Raw genomic sequence first — 7,056 nt, 5'->3', positions numbered from 1 at the left:
AGTGGTACAGTGGACAGAGCACTGGCCTGAAGTTAGGAAGAAGGTTTTAGTTCAAATATGATCTTGGACACTAGCTGTATCACCCTGGGCAAGTCATTTAATACTGTCAGCCTCAGTTTCTTCAATTGTAAAGTAGGCATGATATTATCTACTTCCCAGAGTTGTTGCCAGAATCAAATAATATTTGAAAAGCTTAGCACAGTGGCTGGCACATAGTAGGTGATTGTTGTTCAGTTATTTTTCAGTCATATCTGACTCTTCTTGACCCGCTTTGGATTTTCTTGGCAAAGATACTGGACCGATTTGCCATTTCCTTTTCCAGTTCACTTGACAGATGAAAAAATTGAGGCAAATAGGATTGCTAGGGCTTACACAGCTAGTAAATGACTGTGGCCAAATTTAAACTTAGAAAGATGAGTCTTTCTGATTCCAGGTCCAAGTAGGTGCTTCATAAATATTTCAGACTTCCTCCCCTCCACAGTTTTGAAGTTGTGAATGTATCTGAGTGGATGTGAGTGGGCATCTATGAGAGTGATTGTAGTTACTGTTTGAGAGTGCCCATGTTTGACACTGCATAGTGTGTCCTATGAGTTTAAATAAGTGGATGGATGAAAGGGAAGGAAAAAGAAGCAAGCATTTATAAAGCACCTACTATGTGTCAGGCATTGTGATAAGTGATTTATAGATATAACTCATCACCTACCAAGTCTAGATACCACTTTTATAAGAAGAAAATCCAGTTCTCTGGGATCTCAGTATCTTCATTAGAGAGAGGGATCAAAGGAAATGGATTTCAGAGATTTGGTTCTTGTAACCTTTTGTGAATTCTACAAATCCTTGCACTTCAAGGATACCTAAGTATATGGAAAAATATTAAATAATCTTGGAAGTGGAAGCAGATAGTAGAGAAGAGCCCCCTAGTTAAGAGTAAGGAGGTAATGTTGAAAGATTGAATGGGGAGAGAAGGAGGGAAAAGAGCACTCAGAATGGACAGCAGAGGTTCAGCTGCTTTTAAACTCCCAATGTATCCTGCTGAACTATTTCTTGTGGCTGAGAGCTTGATCTTAGACTAGGTGAAATTGTCTTTTGGTCCTTTCAGGTAAGTCTCCGGTGATTGGTTTGAAGGGTGGGGTAGACTGAGAGCAGCCTCCTGTGGCCAAAGTGAGGCAGAAAAAATCTGGAATATCTTTTGTCTTGAAAATCCTTGACTCTTGGAGAAGAGGTTTGGGGTTTAATACTAACTGGGTTCATGAAAGTGATCCTGTCTTGAAGTGGGCTTCAAGATGAGATAAGAAAGACTGGAGCTATGTGGTCCAGGTATCTTTAGGTGACAAGGAACTTTTGGCCTCAGGCAAAGGAAGAACAGAACAATTCTTCCCTGGTGGGATCTTCCCGCTCTCCCCTCCTCCCACCTCCCCCCCACCCGAATTAACCCCAGTCCCAAGTCCTGGGCACTGAATACAAGAGATAAAGTCAATCAACGTAAAGGCTCAGTAGTCAGAGACCAGATAGACGGAACGATAGCGAGATCGACTCAGAGATCTAGAAAATTAAAAAAAAAAGTCGACAGCTGCCGCCGCAGCCCCCTCTCCTGGCCCTCACCCGAAGCTCCAGCCCCTCTTCCCCTCCCTCTCCCCATCTTGCGCTCTTGCTCCCTCCCTCCTCCTCTCCCCCTCCCTTCCTCTATCCCTCCCTCCTTCTGTCCCGTCTAGCCTTCACCTCCCGCAGCAGGAGCCGTCTGCTCCTCTCGGGCTTGGGAGCTGCCCGCACTGCCCTGCTCTGCCCGACCTTGCCCTGCCCTGCCCTGCCCTGCCCAGCTCGGCCCTGCCCTGCCCTGCCAGGCCCTGGCTCGGGTCCGCTCGGCTCCTCTTTGCTCCCCGGGACCCGTGGTGCTCGCCCGCCTGCCCGGCCTGCCCGGCTCAGTTCCCGTGGGTTCGGCTCGGCTCGGCTCTGTCGGACATTCAGTAGTCCGAGCCAGAGTCTGCCTAAGAGGCTGAGGCACAGAGATTGGAAGGGAGGGAGGCAAGGCTGCTGCGGGCCTCGGGCCGGGCTCCGCTGGGGCCCCGAGAGGCCCCATGGGAGCGTGAGGAGCCCCGGGCCCGGCCCGACGGACAAACGGACACAGAGAAACAGCCCAGGTAAGTACCCACCCGGGCTGCCCTAGGGCTGGAAGGGCGTGGCTTGGAGGGTCAGAAGGCATGGTCCAAGCCGGGCACGAGGAGGTTGCCACGCCTGACAGGGGCGCTGAGCATCTGTTCCGTTCCAACTGAGCACCAGGCAGCTCGGACGCCAGGGTCCCTGGCCCAAGGATGGATTTTCCGATGGGTCATGCACGGGTCCTTCGCTTTAGGGTCGTCCCTTTCCAAGTGAGTGCCAAGCAACCTGGATGTCTGGGTCCCTGGTCATTGCAATGAGGAGGAGGGGGAGGGAGGAGAAAGAGAGTTGGGGGGGTGGTCTTTGCTTCCGGACCACAAGTGTTTTTGCCTGAATAAGGAACCCAATCAGTATAGGCTGGGTCCGGGGAAGGTTGGGGTGGACAATGTGTAAATGTTTGGGGTGGGGAGTCGCGAGGCTCCGGAGACTCCCCACGTCATCCCGAGCGCCCCGCAGCGCTGGTCCTCCCGCCCTCCCCGCCTTCAGCACATTTTCCCGGCTGACACCGAGCCTAGCCGACGGCGCGGAGCTTCGGAGAGTGAGTGGCTGGAAACTGTTGCAAAGAGGGAGGCAAAGAGAGGGGCGCCTGGAGCGGGGCCAGAGCGTAAGGGGGAGCTAGGTCTGGGGACAGAGAGCTGGGGAACGGGGCGAGGGGCACGAGGAGTGGGGGCCAAGGAGAAGGGGATTTGGGCCTGGGGCCAAGGGCATGAGAAGCGGGGCCAGGGAAAGGGGGGATCCAGGCTTGGGGACAGAAAGACCTGTGAGGTCAGGAAATGGAGCTAGGGAAGGGCTTGCTGGGACAGGCACTGGAAGGGGTCACAAAAGGGGGATGGGGAGTGAGGAACTATGAGTAGGGAACCTGAGAGTTAGGTGTCTTAAGAATTGGGGGCCAGAAACAGGAGGTCTGGATAAGAGTTTGAGATCAGGATGCTGGATGTGTGGAGCAGAAGTAAACAGGTGAATGGGGATGCTCCCTCCCAAATATAGCCTTCATCACTTAGTGTCAAATCAGTGGTGAACATGAGAAAAGGGGCTTCGTCTTCTCCCATCCCAGCTGGAAGAGCAAGAGTAGATGTCAGGGATCAGAGGAAGGGGGTAAGCATCTGCCTCTGGGAATCACAAAGGCGACCAGGACTCTTCTGATCTGCCTGTTTCCAGAGGCCCTGAGAGTGGTAGTTTACATGAAATTACCTCAGCGTGGGACCCAGAGAATGAAGAGAACTGGTAGGGCAGCTAGGACACAGGGTACTCTCTCTTCAAACTTTTGCCCCAGGCATAGGCAGGGACATCTTCTCATTTTCTTGTATGGGTCTTAGCCTCAGTCTTTCTTGGTTGGTGCTGCTTTCCACTATTTCTCTCCCTGTTTCTTTCTATCTTGCTATTCATCTCTAGCTCTCTTCATCTGTCTCTCTGTTGTTCTGTGCCCCCCCCTTTCAGTCTGGGGCTCTCCAGCTGTTTTCCTGGTTTCAACCCACCACAGCTGGGTGACTGTGGGCTCTATGGAATGTTGGGCTGCCTCCCCTTCCTCTCCAGTCTTGGGGTGAGACCCAGGCTGAAGACAGGAGGAAGGTGGAGACTCAGAATAGACAGGATGGAAGGCCAAAAGTTCTGTGGAGCTCAAAAGCTAGGCTAGGGGACCACCTGGTTTAGCATTAGCTAGACTTGCAGGGAGCCCCAGAATCTATAGGCTTGTTTCAGGTCTGTCATGATGAATGAGTCTGGGGAGACGGGGGAAAGCGTAGATCCCTCTGAGGTCATTTTGTCCAACTCCTCGATGCCAAACTGAACTGAATCCAAACCAATCAAATATTCAGAGGAAAAAGAGGAAGGGTCTCCCAGAGATCCTGTTTCCTGTACCAGGTTGGACCATATGGAAGAGGCTGTGTGTGTGTGTGTGTGTGTGTGTGAATATGAGTGTGTAAGGAGAATTCTTTTCTCTAAATTCTTCCAGGGGGCTTGGCAAAGGGAAGGATGGGCAGGAGCTCTCAGAAAGGAGCTGGGGTCTATATCTTGAAGAAAGCAGAAACTTAACTGGGGTAACTTCAGAGAGTCTGGTATGAAGAGCAATGCTAAGGCAGGGGATTTGGTTTGGAGATGGAACCCCATAGGGAAAGAAAAACAGGCTCAAACATCCACCCAAAATCTCCCACAGACATATTGACAATGACCATCCAGGAACTCACACACACTTCTGGGTACAGCAGAGACACTCACACGTGCAGACACACACAGATCCTAACACCCAGACACACACACACACACACTGAGCTCCTCGTCTCCTATTTCAGTCCATCCACAGCAGTGAAAATGAGTGTTTCCTCTCTTTGGCCCAGAGGAGAGGGAAGGGGGAAAAAATGAAATGAATGTGTCTGTGAGGAAGGGGGAGGGGAAAGATCCCTAAATTGGTTTGTCAGCTTGAGGTCTAATTACTGCCAATCCTCCAGTCCTCCCTGCCTTCCTCCTGTCTTGGGAGCTAGATCCAGTGAGGCAAAGGCTTGAGGCCTCCTCCCAGCTTTTCTCTGGCAGTCCTTATTGACAGTCAACTCCCAAAATGAGTTCAGAGTTGCTTCTTCAGCTAGCTGGGACACATGCCCAGAGGAGAGGGTCCTAAGCCTCCCCTGAGCAAAAGTTCCATCACTCTTGGGAGATTCAATCTGCTCCCAGCTCTGATCATCAGAATGGGTTGGGAGAGAAGGGCAGGGAGGAGGGCATTGTATATAGATTATCCCTGATGTTGGAGGTCCTTTCTATGCTTCCTATGGTAGGGTTTACTGTCTTACAGATTAGGTATGTAAGGATAAGGAGTAATTCTGGAGATGAAAGAGTCAGCACAGTGATAATAAGAGATGCAAGTTTTAGGGAGCTAGCAGTAGCCATGTGCTATGTTTGTGTGAATCAAGTATGTGAGGGCAATGCAAGTGAACATGCATATTGGTTTGTTTTTGAGTGAATAGGCATGAGAGAATGTGTCTGGGTGGGTACACACATGTGTGATGGAAATTGTTCTACGTGTATGTGTGTGTATGTACACCTAATGATTCCCTGTCAGTATGAATGTGCATGTGCTCATGTGAGAGCACACTTAGGCATTTACTTTTTCTACGGGATTTACACATTTTAAAAAAGAGAAGCCCTGAATGTTTTAGCCATGTGTGAATTTCCTGGGGTTTGTCTTGATCATCAGTCCTCATGCCACATCTCACTTCTAGAAGGTCAAAGTAACCAACAGTCAGAAGAGGGATGGAGAGAAGACATGAATAAAATAAGAGAGACCAAGGGTCAAAAGGTAGAGGGAAAGAGAGAAAGAAAAACATAACTAATGTCTCAGTATAAATTGACATGAATTTTTACAAATTTTCAGTATTTGCTGGACATTGCTATAGTAAGACATTGACTTGAAAGATGACCACTATTTATATATTGACCATTGATCACCTTCTTCTTCTTCTTCTTCTTCTTCTTCTTCTTCTTCTTCTTCTTCTTCTTCTTCTTCTTCTTCTTCTTCTTCTTCTTTCACTCTTCATTTCCTTCCTCCTCCTCCTCCCCCCTTCTCTTCTCTTTCTTCTGTCTCTCAAAAAGAATAAAATAGAGAGTTAGGGATGGTATAATGGAAATAGAAGGAAAGGGAGGTAGATAGACGGGCAGAAGAGATAGAGAACTTGAACGAGGAGAAGGATTATAGAGACATAAAGAGAGAGTTTCAGGAAATGAGAATGGAACTGAGACACAGGGATACAGGAGACAGGAAGAGAGCCAGATAGAAAATGGGATCTAGGGATAGGAAGCAGAGGAATAGAACAAGAGGGATAGAGACAAAGGGAAAGATGTGGGAACTATAGTCATTTATATATAGTTAAGTACTTAACAAATACTTTTTATATCGAAGACAGAAAGAAACAGAGGGATAGAAATTCAGAGAAACTGGAAGAGACAAGAAGAGAGATAAATGGGGTCAAGGATAGAGGCTCAGATCAGAAGAAGGGATAGAGAGGCAATGGGAAAGGGGGATAGGAGACAGAGATATAGAAGGACAGAAAGAAATTGTATGTGTGTATGTGTGTGTGTGTGTGTGTGTGTGTGTGTGTGTGTGTGTGAGAGAGAGAGAGAGAGAGAGAGAGAGAGACAGAGAGAGAGACAGAGACAGAGACACACACACACACACACACACACACACATAGAGAAAAAAAGAGAGAGAGAGGGAGAAAAACAGAGAGAGAGATACATACACAGAGAGACAGACAGAGACAGAGAAAGAGAGAAAGAGAGACAGACAGACAGACAGAGACAGAGAGAGAGAAAGGGGTAGGGGTGGGGAGGGAAAGGAAGGGAGGAGAGAGAGAGTGTATGCGCCAGCCCTTTGGAATAGGTAATACTTCCTGGTTTTCTTCTGGGCTCCTCTGTCCTCAAAAGTTTGAAAATTCTCTACTACCACCCACTGTCTTCTTTACTCAGCACCCTCTAGATTTTGTCCCTTATTGGGGTAGGAGTGAGATGGGGTGGCAATGAGGGATAGTGCTTTCCCCCATAAGAACCTGGATGATGCAATAGACCATGATGGCCTATTCTTTTCTAGAGCAAAGCATCCTAATGGATGAACTGAATATAACTCCTAATGGAGTTATAAAAAGTAAAAACAAAGTCTCATATATGTCCAGTTTCTGTCTTTAAAGTGCTTATAATATAGGCAAGGGAATACAATATAGACAAAAATGACTTAATGAAAGTCAGAATCACAAAGGTTCGGAGAGCGGGAGAGGCTTGCTATAGGAATCAGAGGACTCACAAAGTGAATTATGCTGTGTCTGGAAATCGTAAGCTTCCCATTCCTAGAGCTGTTTAGGTGGAAGCTGGCAGATCCTTTCTTATGGATATTATAGATTGAATTGCATGTTGAATTGTATG

General features: G+C 48.2%; 1 protein-coding gene across 1 annotated transcript in view; it reads left to right on the top strand.

Moving 5' to 3' along the window:
- The first annotated feature begins 1,482 nt into the window (after positions 1–1,482).
- COL8A2 (collagen type VIII alpha 2 chain) overlaps positions 1,483–7,056 on the top strand; it is a 34,492-nt gene continuing 28,918 nt past the window's right edge. The window contains exon 1 of the mRNA XM_051987683.1: positions 1,483–2,138. The gene's annotated coding sequence lies outside the window, so the exon portion shown is untranslated. The remainder of the gene's footprint in view (positions 2,139–7,056) is intronic.

Source organism: Antechinus flavipes, chromosome 3 (assembly GCF_016432865.1).
Source record: "Antechinus flavipes isolate AdamAnt ecotype Samford, QLD, Australia chromosome 3, AdamAnt_v2, whole genome shotgun sequence".
Lineage (NCBI taxonomy): Eukaryota > Metazoa > Chordata > Mammalia > Dasyuromorphia > Dasyuridae > Antechinus > Antechinus flavipes.
The sequence above is the reverse complement of the archived record's forward strand: the minus strand, read 5'-3'. Positions and strand labels throughout refer to the sequence as shown.